At 42.4% G+C, this 23,514-nt stretch overlaps 1 pseudogene; it reads left to right on the forward strand.

Moving 5' to 3' along the window:
* The first annotated feature begins 10,816 nt into the window (after positions 1-10,816).
* LOC119928720 lies at positions 10,817-11,703 on the forward strand (annotated as a pseudogene).
* The last annotated feature ends 11,811 nt before the right edge of the window (positions 11,704-23,514 follow it).

Below are 23,514 nucleotides of genomic sequence, written 5' to 3' on the forward strand. Positions count from 1 at the left end.
GCTTAGAATTTGTTAATCATCCCCTGGGCTTTCCCTGGCAATGTGTGAGGGGTAGGGGATGAGGGAGGCTGGCGAGGGAGGGTGTTAGGGCTTGGGGAGCAAGGAATTCTGCTTCTAGGGCCTTCAAATAATAATTATGGTACTAGTTAAGTGGTTATTATGTGCCAAGCATTGTTCAAAGTGTGGAGCTTTTGGTATTGACCTAAAGACATTTCCAAGTAAGGGAAAGGGCAAGGACTGGGCTGTTCAATTCTCCTTCTCTACTACTTGGAATATGTTTTTCAAGGTGTGGACTCTCTTAAAACAACAAAAGCAATAGTAATAAAAATTGTAGCATTTATCAATGCCAAACAATGTACTAAGCACTGGACTAGATACAAGATAATCCAGTTAGAATCAGTCTGTGAACCTCATGGGTCTCACAGTCAAACTCATCTTGCAGGACCCACTTTTGAATCCTAATCTCATGCTATTGTGGGAACCAGAGACATGAGTGAGTGGCTTGAAGATTCAGTGGAATGCTTGCTCGCATTAAGAATTACGTGGCTCAGTAGAGCTAAGACAATCAAAGAACTGTGTCGTGATTTGGGGGTCAGGAGTGCTTGGGAGGATTTGAGTCGGTCCACAGGATTTGGATGTTAGAAGCATGGGAGAGCAAAGTGTTACCGAGACCCTTTCGAGTGGTGACTAAATGAACAATGAATGAGTGTAGCTCTACCAGACCTGAAGTAAAATGACCAGACAAGCTGATTTTGGCAAGATGGTCTCCAAAGTAAGGCTGGACTTCTCCATCTTATTTAACAATTTCAAGACAGAAAAAGCAAAGTCATCTCCATGTCAGAAAAATTAGCGCTGACATTAATGGGAGGGGTCCTGCTGAGGGGGAGATGTGTCCCTCCATGGTGGGATGCATGGTATGCTTGTTCTAGTGTTGCTCCACTCCTCCATGGAGATCCTGTAGAGTAAGCTTACCTCAGGGTTGCCACAAGTGAAGCGACCAGTCAGAAAGAAAGATGTGTTCCCAATCTTTGGTGAAGGAAGAAAGACTTTGAAGTTGCTGATAAAACTTTGAGAAATAGGGTGGCCTAGTCGAAAGAGCATAGGTTTGGGAGTCAGAAAATCCACGTTCTAATCCTGGCTCTGCCACGTGTCTACTGTGTGACCGTGGGCAAGTCGCCTAACCTCTCTGTGCCTCAGTTTCAAGGATCTAGAGTTTGAGGTCTACATGGGACATTGACAGTGTCCAACCTGATTATCTTCAATCTACCCCAGCACTTAGTATATTACCTGACATTTAATAAGCATTTAAGAAATATAATTAAAAAAAAAAATCTCAGAGGGAAGAGTAGAGAGGAAGACTGTGGGGGAAGGGTGGTTTAAGGACAGATTAGTTGTGGGAAGTGGGTCAGTAGTCTGTTGAAAGGAAGTAGGTCAGGGCCACCACTGTAATGGCCCCAGTCTGGGTGGTGTGGGCTATTTTCCCAAGGCTCAAGAAGGTCGATGCTGGGTTCCATGTTGAGTTTCGATCTTGATTTAGCTCTGGTACTTATGGTCAGGTGCTCTGTACTTCCAAGTGTTTCGTACAGTGCTCGGCACACAAGTGCTCAATAAATATGATTGAATGAATGAATGAATGAATGAATGAATGTGTGTCTTACCCAGGGTCTGAGAAGTCTCTCTTCACAACCTATCAAAGGCCCAACTCCATCTTGAACTCCAGGAATCTGGGACCTTATCAAGGCCCTCAGGAGAAATTCACCTGTGTGTGCCTCTCTCCCTTCTGAATAAGTCAGTCAATCATATTTATTGAGCATTTATCGTGTGCTGAACACTGTACTAAGCGCACAGGGGAGTAAAATACAACAAGTAAACAGACACATTACCTGTCCACAAGGAGCTCGCAGTGGGGGGGGGGGGGGCAGACATTAATATAAATAAAATTTTCCAGATAAGTGCGTAAGTGTTGTAGGGATGGAAGCAGGGATGGATAAAAGGAGCAGGTCAAGGTGACCCAGAAGGGAGTGGGAGAGAGGAAAGGAGGTCTTAGTCAAGGAAGGCCTCTTGGAAGAGATTTACCTTCAATAAGGGTTTGAAGGTGGGGAGAGTAATTGTCTGTCAGATATTAAGAGGGAGGGTGTTCCAGGCCAGAAGCAGGATTTGGGCGAGAGGTCGGCCATGAGATAGATGAGATCTAAATTCAGTGAGTAGGTTGGCATTTGAGGGGCTAAGTGTGTGGGCGGGGATGTAGTAGAAGAACAGCGAGGTGAGGTAGGAGAGAACCAGGTGAATGAGTGCTTTAAAGCTTTTGGTAAGGACTTAAGTGTGGAGAGTTTCTCTCTCTCTCTCCCCACACACCCATGTAAGAGGCCAAGTTGTGACTTATCAGAGGTGTGCTTTTCGTCAGCTCTGGTGAACTTTCTGCTAATCAGTTTGAGTTTCTATAAACTCAGCATTTCGGTAGGTAACCATTATTCGCTTAACTGCAGCTGCAATTCTTAAGAGACCTGGGTGGCTCAATCAATCAGTCAATCAATCAGTCAGTAGTATTTATTGAGATCCTACTGTGTGCAGAGAACTATACAACAGATCAAACGTTCCCTGCCCCAAGGAGCATATACATGTAATGGGGGAGTTGGGAGGACACAGATATTTTCCAATAGTGAGAGCAGAAAGAAGAACCAGGATGCAATTGATAATGGCAAGAATATAAAATAAGAGAGGTTAATATGTAGTTGAATACATCAGCAGTGTGTATAGATCAATGTATACCACCAATCTGTATATTGATAAATGCATTTTGTTGACTTATGTTCTCCCAAGTGCTTAGTGCAGTGTTCTGTACACAATAATCTCTCAATAAGGAGCTTTGGGATGGAAGAACCTGGATAGGATCCTTACTTGGGGTAGGATTCCTGGAGAAGATGAAATGAAGGAGGGATTAGTGGACTGGTACATTTCATAGGGGAGGGAAAGAGTTTCAGGCCATAGCCGTGGTGTGAATGCTTAGTACAGTGTTCAAGGGCTTAATACAGTGCTCTACACTCTGTAAGTGCTCAATAAATGTCAATGATTTACTGAGCAAGTTTCAGGTCATAAAAGTGTACTCAAGTCCCCCTTAACCTGTGCTTAAACAGACCACGTGTGTAGAATCTTGACTTTTCTAATGGCCAGAAAGGCTGTGATTGGCTTTGAATTTAGGAAGTTTGGGAGGACTGGTCAAATCCATAGATACTCAGCTTACTTAGTCTTGTGGGGGCTGAGGTGGTCATGGTTCAAATTAAAAGCCCCTGGAGTACAGTCATCCTCTTCAATGTAAAACTGGGTTTTCTTCACAAGTTGATTTGCCTGTAACTGTCATGTGTACATGTGTTTGCTTTGGAGGCCTGGTTTGAAGCAGGAAAAAGACATAGGGACCTTTGGGAAATAATTTGAAGAAAATTATCAAGCAATTTAACATCTGAAATCTAATGTGGCAAAGTATTTTTTTAATGTGATTTGATTTAAAAGCACTTTAAATAATTTGATGAACATTTTTGAAGAACGTAACATTCAGTGACAAAAACTGTTGAAAGGGAAACAATTTCAGGGGCCCCAGAAGTTGGGGACCTTGTCTCTCCCTCTAGAATGTAAGTTTATTATGGGCAGGGACTATTTCTGCTAATTATATTGTGCCCTCTCAAGCTCTTAGAACAGTGCTTTTGCATGTAGTAAACACTCAATAAATACTACCGACAGACTGATTACTGCTGACCCCAATTCAGCCCAGGCTGGCAGTTGCACCTCCCCTTTATGCTCAAGACAGTGCTTTGTACCCTGAGTTGGCTGAAAAAATGTCTCCATCTGAAAGAACAGAGCACAAAATTATTTCTCTGGAATGTGATGTATTCAAGGTAAAATGAGATCCTGTGCTGTTCTGGACAGTCTCCTGTCTAAGTCCTTTGGAAACTCACAAGGAGACCTCTGTGATCCCCAGTTTTTGATGAATGGCTATTAATGTTCAGGAAATTCAAAGGTGGATGGAATATAGAGATAAGATAATAATAATAATAATAATAATAATAATAATAATAATAATAATATTGGCATTTGTTAAGCGCTTACTATGTGCAAAGCACTGTTCTAAGCACTGGGGGGATACAAAGTGATCAGGTTGTCCCATGTGGGGTTCACAGTCTTAATCCCCATTTTACAGATGATGTAACTGAGGCTCAGAGAAGTTAAGTGACTTGCCCAAGGTCATACAGCAGACATGTGGCGGGGTCTGGATTCGAACCCATGACCTCTGACTCCAAAGCCCGGGCTCTTTCCACTGAGCCACGCCCTTATGAAGCACGGCAAGAACCCCGTGATGGAACTGAATGAGAAGCGGTGGGGGCTGATGTATGAGCTGATCTCTAAGACGGGCGGCAGCCACGACAAGTGCTTCGTCATGTTGGTGGGCAGAGGTTCCCTGTCCTCTCTCAGCCCCTGGGCCAGGGCAGGGATCTGGATCCTGGGGGCTCTAGCACTCTGTCCCTAATCCAGCTGGGTGGGGGTCGGGAGGGAATCCCGTTCCTGAAGCAGTTGCTTTTCCTGTGGTGGGTGGGATAGCCCTCAAGGCTTGGCTGGACTGGCTGTGGAATGCAACTTAGCCACCCCTAAACTGCCCCGGGGCCATCTTCTCTTCCAGTGCCCCCTTCCTGCCGGCCCTCCCGCTGTTTTGTAAACCTTTCCTCGACCCCCCCCCCCCCCCGGCCCTGGACGGGTCGCCAGGTTGTGAGGATGGGACACAGGCATTAAGGAAAACAGGGGAGTTAGCTACTGTGAGGACTTTGAGTGGAGAAAACTGCTCTTTCTCTTTCTCTAAGCTTTGTCTTTGAAGTTTCATGCTCTTATTTTCTCTTTGAAGCTCCAAGAAAAGAATTGGAAAACATAGCTGCAACCTCTTCTGTTCCTTCCATCTACCTCTTTCATAATCAGACCCATAGAATTTGACGAAATGAAAATAAATTATTAGACTTCCTTGGCACTCTCTTTTGCCTGGGGAAATCTCTAGCCCCTAGAGGCTGAGAGACACACATATTTCTGAACACTCAAGGAATGGCTTTAAATATCCAGTGGAATACAAAGAACAGAACTTTGCCTTTAAATGTACAAAGTGGAGGACTGTGAGGAAGGTGGCAAAGAACTAGTTATTGAGAGGGCTTTTTGCCACCATCACCAATAAGAACAACAATAATAACTGTGGTATTTGTTAAGCGCTTTCTATATGCCAAGCACTGTATTAAGCACTAGGATAGATATAAAATAATCAAGTCAGACGCAGTACCAATCCCACATGAGGCTCTGAGAGTCTACATAGGAGGGAGAACAGGTATTGAATTCCCGTTTTATAGATAAGCTTGTTATGGACAGGTAATGTGTCTGCTAATTCTCTTGTATTGTACCCTCCCAAGTGCTTATTGCAGTGCTTGCTATATTGTACTTTATTGCTCATTTATATTTTCCAAGTGCTTAGTACAGTGCTCTGCACATAGTAAGTGCTCAATAATATGATTGAATGAATGAATGAAATAATACATTTGACTAATTGAAACTGAGGTACAAGGAAGTTATGTGACTTGCCCGAAGTCACAGAACTGGTAATTGGTGAAGTCAAAATTAAAACCCAGGTCCCTTTTGGCTCCCACGCCTGAGCTCTTTCCTTTAGGCCATACTGCTTCTCAGAGCAGAAATTTTCTTTTCTTCTATCATTTCACACTGAGAATTGGGAAACCATCCTGAATTTTCATTTGTTGACTGCTGGATGTTTCTTGGATCAGTTACTAATGCAAGGAGACTGATGAGGACAGAATCCAAGGTACGATTTGGAACTCTTAACTATAACTGTTGATCCCATTTTGTATAATTCAGAGGTTTTAAACTGTAGAGAGCACAGTGTCATTGAAACAGTGGAAGAATATTTTAGGCATGAGCAGTTGCTCTTAAAACAGAAACTGCACAGAGCAGTTGTAAGGATATGGAATTTGTTACCAAAGGAAGTTGTGAAGGCAGAAATTACCAAAAGCAATCAGAAAGTTCTGGAAAAATTATGGGTGATAGCTTGGTCATTATTAGAGAAGCAGAGAAGCCATGTGACCTAGTGGAAAGATCACAGTTCTGGGAGACAAAGGACCTAGGTTCTAATTTCATCTCTGCCAATTACCTGCTATGTGACCTCGGGTAATTCACTTAACTTTCTGTGTCTCAGTTTCCTCATCTGTAATATGGGGATTCAAACCTATCCTCCCGCATACATAGACTCTGAGCTCCATGTGAAACAGGGACTGTGTCTGATCTGATTAATTTCTATCTATTCCAGCGCTTAGAACAGTACTTGACACATAATAAGTGCTTAACAAATGTCATCACTATTATTAGAGGGAAAGTCAGGGTATTTGAAAGTTCAAGAAGGATCTAGATGGCACGTGCTTCTCACTGTTGATTTCTTGCTAATAATCACCCTCTTGGCTAGAACCCACTCCCCCTTCATATATGGCAGGTCACTGCTCTTCCCATCTTCAAACACCTGAAATCTCTCCTACAGGAGGCCTTGCCTGACAGATCTCTCACCTCTCCAACCTATGTCTCCACCAACAGCTACATCAACACGTCCACATTTACCCAAGCACTTGGATATTCCTCCTTATGTATCTAGTAATCACATGCATGTCTTCAAACTGTGTTGCTTCCTGCTGTTGTTGTTTTCGTCTTATGCTATCGAGTTGTATACGACACATAACAATGCCATGGAAACGTCTCTCCCAGAATGCCCCACCTCCAGCTGCAGTCGTTCTGGTAGTGTATCCATAGAGTTTTCTTGGTAAAAATATGGAAGTGGTTTAACATTGCCTCCTTCTGTGCAGTAAATCTGTGTCTCTGCCCTCAACTTTCTACCATGCTGCCGCTGCCCAGCACAGGTGAGTTTTGACTTGTAACAGATTGCCTTCAACTCGCTAGCCACTGTATAAACTAGAAATGTAATGGATATGCCTCTGCTTGACTCTCCCTCCCATAGTCCCTCCCATGGGGGTTCCTTAAGGGTCAGGGGTTCCTCAAGGGTCAGTTCTTGGTCCCCTTCTGTTCCCTATCTACACTCATTCCTTTGGTGAACTCATTTGCTCCCATGGCTTCAACTATCATCTCTAGGCTTATGACACCCAAATCCACATCTCTGCCCCTGCTCTCTCTCCCTCCATCCAGGTTCGTGTCTCCCCCTGCCTTTGGGACATCTCTATCTGGATGTTTCCTCGCCATCTAAAACTCAATATGTCCAAGACTGAACTCCTTATCTTCCCTCCCAAACCCTGTCCTATCCCTGACTTTCCCCTCACTGTAGATGGCACTACCATCCTTCCATCTCACAAGCCTGCAACCCTGATGTCATCCTCGACTCTGCTCTCTCATCCACCCGCACAACCAATCCATCACAAAAACCTGCCGGTCTCACCTCCACAACATCGCCAAGATCCGCCCTTTCTCTGTTTTCCCTTTTAGACTGTGAGCCCACTGTTGGGTAGGGACTGTCTCTATACGTTGCCAACTTGTACTTCCCAAGTGCTTAGTACAGTGCTCTGCACAGAGTAAGTGCTCAATAAATACGATTGATTGATTGATTGATTGAATGCCCTCCCTCCGCACATCCGCCAAGCTAGCTCTCTTCCTCCCTTCAAGGCGCTACTGAGAGCTCACCTCCTCCAGGAGGCCTTCCCAGACTGAGATTTTATATTGTTAGTATGTTTGGTTTTGTTCTCTGTCTCCCCTTTTTAGACTGTGAGCCCACTGTTGGGTAGGGACTGTCTCTATACGTTGCCAACTGGTACTTCCCAAGGGCTTAGTACAGTGCTTTGCACACAGTAAGCGCTCAATAAATACAATTGATTGATTGATTGGTTCAATCTCTCATCCTATCCCGACTGGATTACTTCATCAGCCTCCTCTCTGATCTCCCATCCTCCTCTCTCTCCCCGCTTGAGTCTACACTTCACTCTGCTGCCCAGATTGTCTTTGTACAGAAACGCTCTGGGCATGCCACTCCCCTCCTCAAAAATCTTCAGTGGTTGCCTGTCAACCTATGAATCGAGCGAAAACTCTTCATTCTTGGCTTCAAAGCTCTCCCTCACCTTGCCCTGTCTTACCTTACCTCCCTTCTCTCCTCCTACAGCCCAGCCTGCTGCCTCCTTCCCTCTGCCGCTAACCTCCTCACTGTGCCTCGCTCTCACCTGTCCCGCCGTCGACCCCCAGCCCACATCCTTCCCCTAACCTGGAATGCCCTCCCTCCACACATCTGCCAAGCTAGCTCTCTTCCTCCCTTCAAAGCCCTATTGAGAGCTCACCTCCTCCAGGAGGCCTTCCCAGACTGAGCCCCCTTTTTCCTCTCCTCCTTCCCATCCCCCCTCTGCCCTACCTTCTTCATTCCATCGTATTTATTGAGCGCTTACTGTTTCCAGAGCACTGTACTAAGCGCTTGGGAAGTACAAGTTGGCAACATATAGAGACGGTCCCAATCCAAAAGCGGGCTCCTTCTCCTCCCCACAGCACTTGTATATATTTGTACAGATTTACTACTCTATTTATTTTACTTGTACATATTTACTATTCTATTTATTTTATTAATGATGTGCATATAGTTATAATTCTATTTATTCTATCGATATTGACACCAGTCTTCATGTTTTGTTTTGTTGTCTGTCTCCCCCTTCTAGACTGTGAGCCCGTTGTTGGGTAGGAAATGTCTCTATATGTTGCCGACTTGTACTTCCCAAGCGCTTAATACAGTGCTCTGCACATAGTTAGTGCTCAATAAATGTGATTGAAAGAATGAATGAATAATCGAGATTGGTAGAGTAGTGGTAACTCTCAGTATGTGACCCTGAGAGGTTTGTTTCCCCCTACTTGTAATTTATTTTAGTCCCTGTCTCCATAAATAGATTGCAAACTACTTGAGGGCAGAGATTGTGTCTATTAACTCGATTGCACTTTCCCAAGTGCTTGGTATGGGCTCTGTACAGAGTAACTACTCAATAAATAAAGTTCTACTGATTGATTGTAGCAATAGATAATAGATCCATGATGTGTTATTAGAGGGAAATGTAACCATAATGATGGATGCCAAGGAAGACAATCTAACACTATTTTTCTAAGCATCCTTTGGTTTTAATAATGGAAACAGACTTCTAGATTAGTCATATGGCTCATCTAATCCTATTTCCTTAAGTCAGTTTTCCAGGCTATCTATTTTTTTGTTTCTTTTCATTTTATCTGTAGAGCCCATTTGAAACTCTTTCTGAACTCAGTTTTGATAAGCTCTCCTCCTTCTGTTATTTTTTGGGCTCTTTCAATACAGGTGCTGTAAACAGTTGTTTAGGTGATGAAAGGCAATCTGGGAAATTGAGAGAAGTTCCCAAGCAGAATGGGTGGGGAAATACCAATTCAGATAATGATATAATTATACAAAATCAAATACATCAAAATGTGTGCAGTAGTTATACTGAGTAGCTGAAGACTAAGTTATAGAATTATAGAATCAAAATATGAAAAATCTCTGCAGGTCATTCACTTCACCCATTCTTCTGCCTTAATAATAATGATAATAACAGTAATAACAATTGGGGTTATATCTGTGTGCTAAGCACTGTACTAAGTGCTGAGGTAGATATAAGCTTATCAGGTCCCACATGAGGCTCACAGTCTAAGTAGGAGAGAGAACAGGTATTAGGTCCTCATTTTACAGATAAGGGACATGAGGCAAAGATAAGTTAAATGACTTGCCCAAGGTCACCCAGCAGATAGGTGGTGAAGCCAGGCTTAGAACCTTCCTACTGCTTTTTAAAATGATATTTAAGTGCTTACTTAATGTCAGGCACTGTACTAAGTGCTGGGGTAGATACAAGCTAATTATATTGGACACAGTCCATGTTCCACATGGGGCTCACAGTTTAATACCCAGTTTATGGACGAGGTAACTGAGGCACAGAGAAGTTAAATGACTTGACCAAAGTTACACAGCAGACAAGTGGCGGAACTGGGATTAGACCTCCAGGTCCTTCTGATGCCCAGGCCCATGCTCTAACAATGCTCAATAGTCATAAATTAAAATGGGGGTGAAATAAATAATATCACAACAACAATGTGAACTGAGAGAAGAACATGAACCAATTTTCCAAGAAACAGATCCACAGGTGTACAACAGATTGTCCCCCTGGCCTGCAGATCTAGTCATTTCTACAACTAGATTTCTGTCTCATGCTAATAATAATATAATAACGATGGTATCTGTTAAGTGCTTACTATATGCAAAGCACTGTTCTAAGCGCTGGGGAGATTACAAGGTGATCAGGTTGTCCACGTGGGGTTCACAATCTTAATCCCCATTTTACGGATGAGGGAACTGAGGCACAGAGAAATTAAGTGACTTGCCCAAAGTCACACAGCTGACAAGCAGCAGAGCCGGGATTTGAACCCTTGACTTCCAACTCCCAAGCCCGTGCTCTTTCCACTGAGCCACGCTGCTTCTCAGCCACGCTGCTAAGTTTAGGGGATCTCCAAACACTCTTCAATGAGAACGTCAGATTGGAATGAAAATATAAATATTCTCAAGGAGAAACTTTCACTTTACAAAGTCATGACCATGCTATTCTCTACTAGTTCACCATCTCCCCAGGATAGGGGAGAACCAGTCCCTGTTCCTTGGAATAAGATCCTGCCTCAGCCCCAAGGTAGCACTCATGCGAATTTCTTTCTCATTTTTATAGGAACACCAGTTTTCACCCAGAGGTGTTCCGTGGACAGTGAACTCATGGCTATCCAAAACAGTGTTACAGAATTTGTACTGTTGGGACTGACCCAGAATCCAGAGAAGCAGAACGTCATCTTTGCTGTCTTCTTGATATTTTACTTGGCTACACTGTTTGGAAACTTCCTCACTGTGTTGACCATCAAGACTAGCCCAACTCTTGAATCACCTATGTACTATTTCCTGGCCTATTTGTCATTTTCAGATGCCTTTTTCTCCTCTACCATGGCCCCCAAATTGATTGTAGACGCTCTCTCAGATAAGGAGACCATAACTTCTGGGGGTTGCATGACCCAACTCTTTGCACTCCATTTCTTCGGCTGCATGGAAATCCTGGTCTCCATTCTAATGGCCTATGACCAGTACGTGGCCATCTGTAAGCCCCTCCTCTACACCACATCATGTGTGGCTTTCTGGTGGGCTTAGCCTGGGTAGTGTCTTTCTTGCATTCTTCCGCCCAGCTTTTCCTCACCCTGAGCCTACCATTCTGTGGTCCCAGTGTGATCGATCATTATTTATGTGATGTGCAACCTTTGATGAAACTTGCCTGCTCCGACACTCACTTGGCGAACCTGCTGTTCGTTTCCAACAGTGGGGGCATCTGTACCTCGAGTTTTGTTGTGCTTATGGCACCCTATGTGGTCATCTTGTACTATATGAGGTCCAAAGGGGCTGAAGGAAGATGTAAAGCCCCGTCCACCTGCAGCTCCCACATTCTTGTGGTCACCTTATTCTTTGGTCCCTGTACATTCATATACGCCCGGCCCCAAACCACCTTCTCTATGGATAAATTGGTGTCAGTCTTTTATACGATCGTTACTCCCTTGTTTAACCCTTTGATCTACACTTTGAGGACCGCAGAGGTGAAAAATGCCATGGGAAAATTATGAAGCCGAAAAGTACTTCCTGGGGAGTTATTAGCAAGATTTTGAAGATGGGAAGATGTGTATCTTGGAGTATTTTAAAGGGGAGGGAGATTCAGGTAGGGAACAGAGTGAGGAAGGGGTTCGCCTTTTGGTGCTCTGCGTTTAAGTTTTTAACTTTACCGTTAAAAAGAAATAGTCAGTTAACAGATTCAAAACTAAACACAAATAATGGTTTCCTGAACTGGTAAAAAGGCCGTGGCTTTGAAACTTTTCCATGGAATGGTGAATCCAAATGAGACTGATGGTTCCAAGTGAAACTAGTTTGGCTTAACTTTTGCCAACGTTTGAATGGATTTGGAACAAATATGTCAGGGCAAGATGTGTTACCCGTCATGTGGGTTCTATGCTCTTTTTTCATCTCCTCCTCCTCCTCTGCCCAACGCCCCCCTTCCCTCCCCCCGCTCCCTCCCCACAGTATTTGTATATGCTTGTACATATTTATTACCCTATTTTATTTGTACCTATTTATTACTCTATTTTATCAGTGATGTGTATATAGACACCATTTTATTTATTCTGATGATATTGACACCCGTCTACTTGTTTTGTTTTGTTGTCTGTCTCCCCTTTCTAGACTGTGAGCCCGTTGTTGGGTAGGAACTGCCTCTATCTGTTGCCAATTTGTACTTCCCAAGAGCTTAGTGCAGTGCTGTGCACACAGTAAGCGCTCAATAAATATGATTGAATGAATGAATGGTCTAATCCTTTCTTCAAATGTTTTGACCCAGGAATGCCTTCCTGGGACATCTTCAAAAGGACAGTTCCTGAGAGATTTAGGTTTATCTGGTCTCACCTGAAATGGGACCGATGTTTTCCAGGTAAAACTACCTTTCACTTTGTGCATCTGTAAGGTTGGATATGGGTTGAGATGGATGAGAAATCATTTTCAGTGGCTCTTCTGCCTGTAGACTATTGTGATTTTGCGATGGAGGTGTTGATTCCTGGTGGAAGTCTGAATTGGGAAGTTGCAACGAGATTGGATGGGGTCATTATTCTAGAATGCGACAAATGACATTTTTCTGGTTTGCTCATGGAATTTTGTCAATTAGTTTTAAAATAAAAATGTGTATTTCCGTTCATGACCTTGAACATAGATACTGTGGGAAGGGAAGGGGTCCAGTGGATTTTCAGCTGTGGGGGTATCCAGCTGTTGTTTGCCCTTGCACAACTTTTTGGGCTGGACATTTAGGTTCCCTCAACCCAGGGCTCCGACAATTCCCGACTCCTCTTAAGCAGTGTTGAAAAGAACCCAGAATTTTTAAATCGGGCTTAAAATGTCCATCATCTTTTTCACATGTTAGTTCTTCTAAACGTCCTTGCTATTCTCAAAACCCAATATGCTTGCTTATCTGCTAAAGTCCTCCTCCTCTGTCCACTCTTGCTCTCCTAAAGAAGTTGTCAGCCATGAAACTGAGTCTAATCTTCGGGAACTTTCCTGATTTCTGAAGCTACAAAAGTCACTTTTCTGGTTCAAAATCATTATTTGTCACATCTAAGCCTGGATTTGTCCGGTGAAACTGATCATTTGTATCACCATCACCACGTCCTTCTTTCTTGCCTGTTTCTCCTTCATAAACTTATGTTTCTCCTTAGGACAGATTTTTTTAAAAATATAGTATTTGTTATGTGGTTACGACCTGCTAGACACTGTACGAAGCGCTGGGATAGATACAAGATAGTCAGGTTGGACACAGTCCCTGTTAGTCCCTGTTCCACATAGGGTTCACGGTCTTAATCCCCATTTTATGAAGGAGACAACAGAGGCCCAGAAACGTTAAGTGACTTCCTCAAGTTCACATTGCAGGGATTGATGGTGGATTGGAACTCAGGTCCTCTGACTCCCAGGCATGGGCTCTTTCCACTAGGCACACTGCTTCTCTTGCAGATTTGTTCCCTGAGAAGAGAATCATGTCATTCAATGGATGCCTGCTTCTTTGCAGTTTATTCTTTGCTGAGACTGAGATGTTAATAGGTGGGTTCCTTGATGCTCTGGTACTATGTGATTATTATCATTGGAATCTATGAGAACTACTATATTTACATTGGGCAATAGGGCAACATAAGCCAGGTTCAGATTTATTTGAGAAATCGAGTTGCATCACAGTGACATTTTGCCTTTCAAATTGCTTTTCCGCAAGGGGTTTGGCACTCCCCCACTACCAAAATTACTGGGTTCATAGGGGCAGTCCAGGGCCCTGCCTCTCTTCAGCGAGACACCAAATTTCTTTTTTTTTTAAATAGTATTTGTTAAGTGCTTGCTGTGTGACAGGCACTGTACTATGAGCTGGGGTAGATACCAGCTAATCAGGTTGGACACAGTCCATGTTCCACAAGGGGCTCATGGTCTTAATCCCCATTTTACAACTGAAATACCTAAGACACAGAGAAGTGAATCAACATGTCCAAAGTCACACAGCAGACAACTGGTGGAGCCAGCTTAGAACCCAGGTCCTTCAGACCCTCAAGCCCAAGCCCATGCCCATGCCCATGCTCATGCCCATCTGGACCATGCTGGTTGTTCTCCTCTCCCTCCTCTCCCCTAGGAACAAGTTCTGTCTTTTCAACATAGAAGATATTGGAAACACTGTTGCATTTAGACAGGGTGGCTCGGAGAGGAGTGGTGAGATGATGGGGCATGAAAAGTAATCTTTTACTGTTGGTCCTGGTTTTACCTTTTTTTCCATCTGTGTCTTTAAAAACATCAATCAATGATATTTATTGAATGCTTCCTGTATGCAGAGCATTGTTCTAAGCACTTGGGTAAGTACAATGCAACACCTTTGGTAGACACAATATTTGCCCACAGGGAGTTCACTGTCTACAGGGGAGACAGACACTGAAATACATTTCCTCCCTTGTTTAGATTCTAAGTCTTCTGAGGGGCAGGGTCAAAGTCTGAAATTATCTAAGTCTTCTTCCTCGAGCTTAATATTATAATTCATGCAATTCTAGATGTTTAATTAATATTCTTATTGATTATTGAATGGTTTGTGAAAAAACACAAACTCTTTTGAGAAGTGTGGGGAGCTTAGTAAATTTGATTTTGAATTTTCCAGGTAGCACCATACAAAAATAAATTGGCGTTTTCAGGTCAGAGATACATCCTCTTGAAATATACAGAGAGGTCTACACAGTTATCCAGATAATTCAGATGGAAACCCTCCAAACTTAACATTTGTCTGAATTGCTCAGGTATATTGATATACAAGTGGATTGCTTTGTTTTGAATTGTCTGAATTCACCAAGTGACTGTTCTCTACTTCACCTTGGATTTTTCAAAATGATTAAATCAGTAACCCAAACTTCATTTTAGAGGAAAAGTAGGGCATTTAGGCATGGATCTTCCTGGCCAATTATCTGAATAATTACTTTAGTGTTTGTAGAATGATACATTGTTGATGAGAATTAACTATTGGTCCATTGTAAAACTCATTAGCAATATCAAAAACTGAAATTCAGACTCTGGTAAACCCAATCAATGCAACTTACTACAAAAATATATTTTGAGAGATCACTAGATAATCCTGAACTTCAGTCCTTTTTCTGAACCAGGCTAAAGCTCTGTGCACCTGTGCTGATAGAAGTTCTGATTGTATTGGGTTCAGATGTCTGGGGCTCTGTCTGGATCAGTAATCTCTAATTAGAACAACAACTTGGAAAGAGCATGAGCCTATGAGTCAGAAGACTTGGGTTCTATTCCCAGTGACCTTGGATAAATCACTTCACTTCTCTGTGCCTCAGTTTCCTCATCTGTCAAATGGGGATTAAGTCTATGAGCCCTATATGGGACAGGGACTGTGTCCACCTGATTATCTTGTATCTACTCCAGCTCTTAGAACAGTGCCTGATATACATTGCAAGATTAGCAAACACCATAAAATAAACAAAAACAAAACAAAAAGTACCTCGATTTGAAGAAACAGAACTCTCCCCAAATCAGTTTCCACCTCTAAACTTGGGATTTTACAAGACTAATTTCGCTTAATGGAGACAGATGTAGCCAACATTAAAGTTGGATGTAGTCTAGAGTCCCTCAGTATCAAAAATTTGTTCTTTAAAAGGACTTCAATTTACTATTATTTTTGTGATATTTATTAAGCTCTTTCTCTGGGCTAAGTACTGAGCTAAAAACAGGTGTAGCTGCAAGCTCAGATTTAGTTCCTGCCTCTGAATCCAAATCCAGGAGTCCAGGGAACATCAAGCCTTAGCCTGATTTTGGTAAAGTAACAAGTTCATCTCTTGAGGAAAGATCTTGAGGAAAGATGGAATCTATATGAATAGCGGTTACCTGTATCCTATCATAAATGATCTCCGATCAAACAGTGGTACTTATTGAGTGTCCACCTGTGCAGGCCACTGTACTAAACACTTGGGCGAGAGTACAATGCAACAGAGTTGTTAGACACATCCCATGCCCACCTGGAATTTGCACTGTAGATGTAGCAACAGACATTAAAGTAAATTATAGATCTGTACTTATGTGCTGGTGTAGCTAGAAGGTAGGGGAATAAAGGATACAAATCCAAGTGTGAGCGTGGCATACAAGGGAGAAAGAGTAGAGGAAATGAGGGATTTGTTGGGGAAGATCAGAAATTTTTTCTACTCTCCCAAGGTGAGTATGCAAGAGGCTATTTTCAAGAGTGCTGTAAATTCCTATCTTCCTCCCTTCCTCCCTTCCTTCCTCTCTTCCTCCCTTCCTTCCCTCCTTCCTTCCTTCCTTCCTTCCTTCCTTCCTTCCTTCCTTCCTTCCTTCCTTCCTCCCTCCCTCCCTCCCTCCCTCCTTTCCTCCCTCCCTCCCTTCCTCCCTCCCTCCCTTCCTCCCTCCCTCCCTCCTTCTCTCCCTCTCTCCATCCTCCCTCCTTCCTTCTTTCTCTCCATCCTCCTTCCTTCTTTCCCTCCATCTGTCCTTCCTTCGCTTCCTCCATCCCTCCCTTCCTTCCTCACTTCTTCCTTATTTCTCTCCCTCCCTTCCTTCCCTCCCTCCTTCCTATTAGTGGCTGGTGCAAATCATGCCTCATTAAAATAACAATAACAGTAATAATAGCAACAATGGTATTTGTTAAGCACTTACTATATGCAAAGCACTGTTCTAAACACTGGAGTAGACAGTAGTTAATCAGTTTGGACATGGACCCTGTCCTACATGGGGCTTCCAGTCTACGTAGGAGGGAGAACTAGTATTTTATTCCCATTTCATTCCCATTTCACAGTTGAGGAAGCTGAGGCACAGACAAATTAAGAAGCAAGTGGCCCAATCAGAATTAGAACCCAGGACCTCTGACTCCCAGTCACAAGCTCTTTCTCCTAGGCCATGCTACTGTGAGTTTAGCCCCATATTACTGTCCACTCAGTTTGCAGTCTCCTAAACAACCTAGGACAGTGTTGATCCCCGCTAAAAAGTGGATCTGTTTGAATCTAAATAGATGTCTTAGATGTGCTTCAAGTTGCTTTGCCAGAGAATTATGGGATGATAATGAACAATGGAGCTGTGGGAAAATTGCTATAATTTAGGATTAATTTTAGGAATTAAAATGACTCGAATGGATGGTATCATCCATATCGATGAAGATGAAAAGGAAGCAGACAGAAGGGCTGGGACTCTGGGGGAAGCATTTGGAATAAACAACTGATGTGCAGAATGAGAAGGTGGTGAAGGACATGGGGTAACCAGAGCAACAGTTAACAAAGACCATTATTTGGTTGTTATTTCCAGAGCATATGCATTGTCTGTATTAATCCATACATGGCACCAAAATACTACATCTGAAAATATCCTGTAGGGCAGGCTTTTGACCATAATTTCTGGCCTGAAAACCAGACAAAGCAAGTCTGAAATAATACTGGTGGGTTGGTTATGAGGCAGAATCCAAGGCTACATTTGGGAGAGGGTTCATAGTCAATGCATTCATTGTCATCAGGCTGAGCAGCAGGTTTCTGAAGAGGTATAATAGGTTTCCCTTCACCATTAGCTCTGAAGATTAGTATCACAAAGTGTGAATGCTCAGTCAGTCGAAGGTATTTATTGGTATTTTTTGCTTACGGTGTGCAGAACACTGTACTAAGCCCTTGAGAGACTGCAATGCAATGAAGTTGGTAGATACATTCCCTGCCCTTAAGGAATGTACAGGCTAGTGAGAGCTCCCAGGGTCTTACCTCTTGCGATTTCACCATCATTGTTTGAATCTCACAGGGGGAAAAACAACACTGAAGAATCAATAGACCCAGCAGTTTCTATTCACCAGCCTGAAAATCATCAGGGGAGACACCGAATAACAGCAGAAAAAGGAATCTAATTCAGTCAAAAGTCTAGATTGATGAGGTCGAAGTTGATTTAAGAGAGGTTAAATTCCATTTTCTTTCCTGGGTATTTTCAGAGGCATCTACTCTCACTACCAAATAAGAGAGAGAAAAGGTTAAAGTAGCCACTGCGGGCTTTTAATGAGAGTAAAAGAAGTTACCTTCACTTGGAAAATTAATAGTGATGACAACCCTGCAGCTAATTTATCAAAGGGCTTTGGCTTTGATGATATTTGTTTAGGGGTTTACAATCTGAACCATGATTTTAACCTTTCTAAACTATGATTCTTTTGTTAACATTCTATATAGGGAACAAACATTTTGTGCTAATATCTTCGAGCCATGAGTACCTGACTCACTAGAGAAATAATTTATATTCCTTTATCTTAGAATTATCTTGAGACAGTGCAGCAGTAGTGATTTTCTCCAGGTTTTCTGATTATAAGACTGGGATTAAGTTTTTTTCCCATTTTAAATGGCATCAGCATTGAATGGGAAGCAGCATGGGTTTAAGGGAAAGGGCATGTTCCTGGGAGCCAGAGGACTTGGATTCTAATCCCGGTTCTATCAATAGCCTGTTGTGTGACCATGGGCAAGTCACTTAAATTCTCTGTGTCTCCGTATCCTCATCTGTAAAATGGGGATTCAATAACTGTTCTCCCTCCTACTTAGACTGGAAGCCCCATGTGGGGCAGGTACTGAATCTAATCTGATTAACTTATATTTATCCCAGGGCTTAGAACGGTTATTGACTGATACTTAACAATATAATGACACTAATAATGATATCCTATTGTATTCATTTAAGAAAATTTATTTAGTACTTACTCTATGCAATATAATAAGAGTAGAATTGTACAATAGAAAGATTAATTTGTCTTGGTATCTAAATGCAAGTATCTTCATTTTCTTGATCAGCATGACCGTTAGTTTTTTTCTATCGAAACAAGAATTCTAATAAATGATGCAGAAGTGCTATTCTTCCCTCTGTGTCTAAAGAGCTCATTCTCTCTTGTATGCACTAAGAAGAAAAACCTTCCTTTTTTTATCTTAATCCTGCAGTCCTGAACCTGCCCTGCTTACTGTTCAGAGACCATGAGCTGTGGCTCTGCTTCATTCGTGTTTGTGAGGCAAAAGGCTGCGGGTTTTGGTGTGTGTGTGTCGGGGGGGTGGGGGGGGGGCATTCCTGCTCTCTATCCACACAGGGGTGTTGTAGCGATGGAGCTTCCTGATCTGTTCTCTGAACAACTGTGGGCCCCATTGATCCAAGAGTGCAGCAGGTAAATACAAAGCTGTTCTTGCACAGAGAAATTAAGTTAATCCCTCTAATAATAATATCAATAATAATAATTGTGGGATTTGTTAAGAGCTTACTATGTGCCAAACACTATTCTAATCTCTGAGATAGATACAAGATGATCAGGTCAGACACAGTTCCATGGGGATTTCAGGCTTAGAGGGAGAACCGGAATCTCTGCTTTACAGATGAAGAAACAGAGACACAAAAAAGTTAAGTTAAGTAGATTGGTCTACTAGAAATGGCCTGAGTTTTAATCCAGGTTCTGCCCATTGCCCACTATGTGACCTGGCACAAGGAATAATAACAGTAATAATAATTATTAATACGAATCAATTAATTACTTTTTAATTAATTAACATCATAACATAATATACTCCGTTACTAATAGATTGATACATTTTTGTACTACTAAGATTTGTATAATACCAAAATATATACTGTTATAATATTGATTACTTTGATATATAATCAATTATAATTATCAATAATAATTTGGTATTTGTTAAGCACTTACTATTTACCAAACATTGTACTAAATGATGGGAAAGATCAGATTAGAAATAATCTCTGTCCCATATGGGGTACACAGTCCAAATAGGGGAAAACAGGTGCTTAATCCCCATTTTACAGATGCGGTAACTGAGGCCCAGAGAAGTAAAGTGATTTGCCTAAGGTCACACAAAAGAACAGTGGCAGAGCCAGGATTAGAAGCTAGGTCCTTCTGATTATCTATACTACTTTTCCTGCTCGAAGCTTTGGCTCAGTTGCCCTGTCAGAATGGAAGAGGTGCAGAGATAACTTTTGTAAACAGAAGGCGACCTTTAATTATGGTAACACTTTAGTAAATGAAACTGAAAAATACGTACTAAAAAAAATTTAGGATTTTGTCACCTTGACAACTGTTGTTTTCTTCCCTCAGGGACTGTGAGTCTGTCTACATTACAATCAATGATATCATTTTTTTTGCACTATTCTAGGGAAATTAATCACCTCCTATGCACTTTGCCATCTAATAAATCCATGGAAAAAAATAAACAGTGTCACCGAATTTGAGCTCTTGGGACTTTCTCAGAATGTGAAAGGCTGAAGGCATGTTTTGTGATATTTTTCTTCTTCTATGCCATCATCGTTCTGGGAAACGTCCTCATCATGCTGACTGTCTGTTTCGGATACCTCTACAGGTCACTTACATACTTCTTCCTCAATTATCTGTCTCTGGTAGATATTTGCTACTCGTCCTTCACAACCCCCAAGATAATTAGAGACCTGATCTCTGAGAGGAAAACCATCTCCTTTGAGGGGTGTATGATGCAACTTTTTGGTGTCCATTTCTTTGGTTGCACCAAGATCTTCCTCCTTATAGTTTTGGCCTATGACCGTTACATGGCCATCTGCGAACCCCTCCATTACATGAACATCATGAACCGATCTGTGTGCAATAAAATGCTCGTGAGCTCATATCTTGGGGGCTTCATCCACTCCATCATTCAGGTGGCCCTGGTTGTCCAGCTGCCCCTCTGTGGCCCCAATGTGATTGATCACTATTTTTGTGACGTCCATCCTATGTTGAAACTCGCTGTGCCAACACCCATGTCTCTACTGTTGTAGTCATGGCCAATAGTGGAATGATCACTCTAGGGAGCTTTCTCATCTTGCTCTTCTCTTATGCCATCATATTGTGTTCTCTGAGACAGCAGAGCGAGGAAGGACAGCAAAAAGCTCTCTCTAGCTGTGGTTCTCACATCGCTGTGATCATCATCTTCTTTGATCCCTGTAACTTTTATGTACTTGAGACCGAACACCACCTTTGTGGAAGATAAAATGGTTGCCACATTTTATACCATCATCATCCCTATGTTGAACCCTCTGATCTACACCCTGAGGAATGCAGTGTGGTGAAGAATGCCATGAAGACGTTATGGAGTAGGAAAGTGGCTTTGCAGGAATGAAGTAATAAGCCACATGTTTGTATTTTGAAGGTCTAATTGAGCTTCAAACATCTGTTAGGAGCCTAAAGTTCAATTCACCTTACAAGGTCCTGCCCATACTTAGCAATAGTAATAACTGTGGTTTTCATTACATGCTTACTATGTGCCAAGTACTGTATTAAGTGCTGAGGTGGATACGAAGAGATTGGGTTGGACACAGTCCCGGCACCACATGGTGCTCACAGTCTTAATCCCCATTTTACAGATGAGTTAACTGAGGCACAAAGAAGTGAGGTGAGTTACACAAGGACACACAGCAGACATGATGGGGGGACTGGGATGAGAACTCAAGTTTTTCTGACTCCAAGGTCTTTGCTCTATCCATTGCTGCTTCTCTAGCAATGCCCCCTCTTCTTCCTTCTTTCTATCCTCACCATCATCTAGCACTCTCCATACCACTAAGGTAAAGGAACAAAGAGAGTAAATGCAGCAAACATCTCCAGAACTGCCCCACTATCACAACTTCATGTAACAGGAAATTCAAAGGAGACACAAATGGAAGACAATAGGTATTCGATTTCTTTTCCGTTTCTCCATTTGGTTCTCATTATTTGGACTTAAAATCATTTTAGGCCATGGGACCTCAAGTGTTCTATCCAGCCAAGATCACACAGTGCTGTGCAAGGTAACAGTGATATGGGGAAAATGACAAGTGGAAGGAAAAATGAAAGAAAGTGAAGTGACCCACTTTATGGCATTGATTAAATAAGGTACTAATCACATTCTATGTGTTGAGCACCTAATTCATTACAAAGTGAAAATACTGTCCCTTATGGGCTCACAGTCTGAAAGGAAGTTAGGAAACTGAGGTACAGAGAGAATAGGTGATTTACCCTAGGACACACAGCAGGACAATAATGGAACTAGAATTCCGAACTCCTGATTCTCCACTCATGCCCTTTCTACTAGGTCTTGGTGCTTCCATGCTGTCTTCTCTCAAGCACAAGCGAACACGCCTCAGTCATGACTCAATCAGCTGCAAAAATTGAAAAAGCAAAAATATGCATTCTGTATAGTCCACCCACCTGCAGTGTGTGACTGCTGGGTGACCTTGCAGTGTACCCATTTTGCAAATAAGAGTGCTAAGGCTCAGAAAAGATAAGTGATGTGCCCAAGGTCATACAGCAGACAAATGGTGGAGCTGGAATAAGTATCCAGGCTCTGTGACTCCTAAGCCAACGCTCTTTCAACTAAACCATGCTCTTCCGACAAAGACAAACCTATCATCTCTGTATAGAGTTAAATGGTATAAAGTAATTTGGTTATGCATATAATCGCTCCAACTGGCTATTATGAACAGCTATTACTATGGATGCAGAATAATACTGTTTATAAATACCAATGTTAGTTACATGTATGGTTGTGTAAGCATCCGTAGAGTTGTGAGATTTCCAAGGAGAATATAAAAATGACAAACTAACCCAATGCTTTAATTTCACTTCCACTTTTACAAGCATTCAGATAGAGCACCCTGCCATTGTCCAGTGCAGAAAAACATCTAGAGGGAGTTTGCATGGCTTCACATGAACTTTCGATGATGAGATTAGAATATGAGGTGAATTTTGGAAGAGAGCATCTTTCAAGTATTCGCAACATAGAAAAGGGGTGATAATCTCACTTCTGCTCCATGTAGGAAGCCATGGGTCTGGTAGTCACAGAACCGGGATACTAATCCCAGCTCTAACACTTGTCAGCTGTGTGATCTTGATCAAGTCACTCATCTTCTCTGTGCCTCAGTTCCCTTACCTACAAAATGGGGATTCACTACCTATTATCCCTTCTAGCAGGGGCATGAGCATAGGCCTGAGAGTCAGACAGACCTGGGTTCTAATCCTGCCCTGCCATTTGTCTGCTGTGTAACCTTGAGCAAATCACTTCACTCCCCTGTGCCAAAATTACCTCATCTGCAAAATGGGGATTAAGAATTGGAAGCCCCATGTGGGGCAGGGACTGTGTCCAACCCAATTTCCTTGTACCCACCCTAATGCTTAGTACAGTGCCTACCACACAGTAAGTGCTTAACAAAACTCAAAATTATTTTCAAGTTCTTAATGCAGTGCTCTGCACACAGTAAAGGCTCAGCAAATAAGAGTGATGTAATCGGGAGGCAATTCAAGCACAGGGATCATATGAGAGAAGTTCAATCATTTATTTTGACACCTGAGAGTGAAAGGTCGGGACACCTGGCTT

The sequence above is a fragment of the Tachyglossus aculeatus genome, chromosome 5, assembly GCF_015852505.1.
Source record: "Tachyglossus aculeatus isolate mTacAcu1 chromosome 5, mTacAcu1.pri, whole genome shotgun sequence".
Taxonomy (NCBI): Eukaryota; Metazoa; Chordata; class Mammalia; order Monotremata; family Tachyglossidae; genus Tachyglossus; species Tachyglossus aculeatus.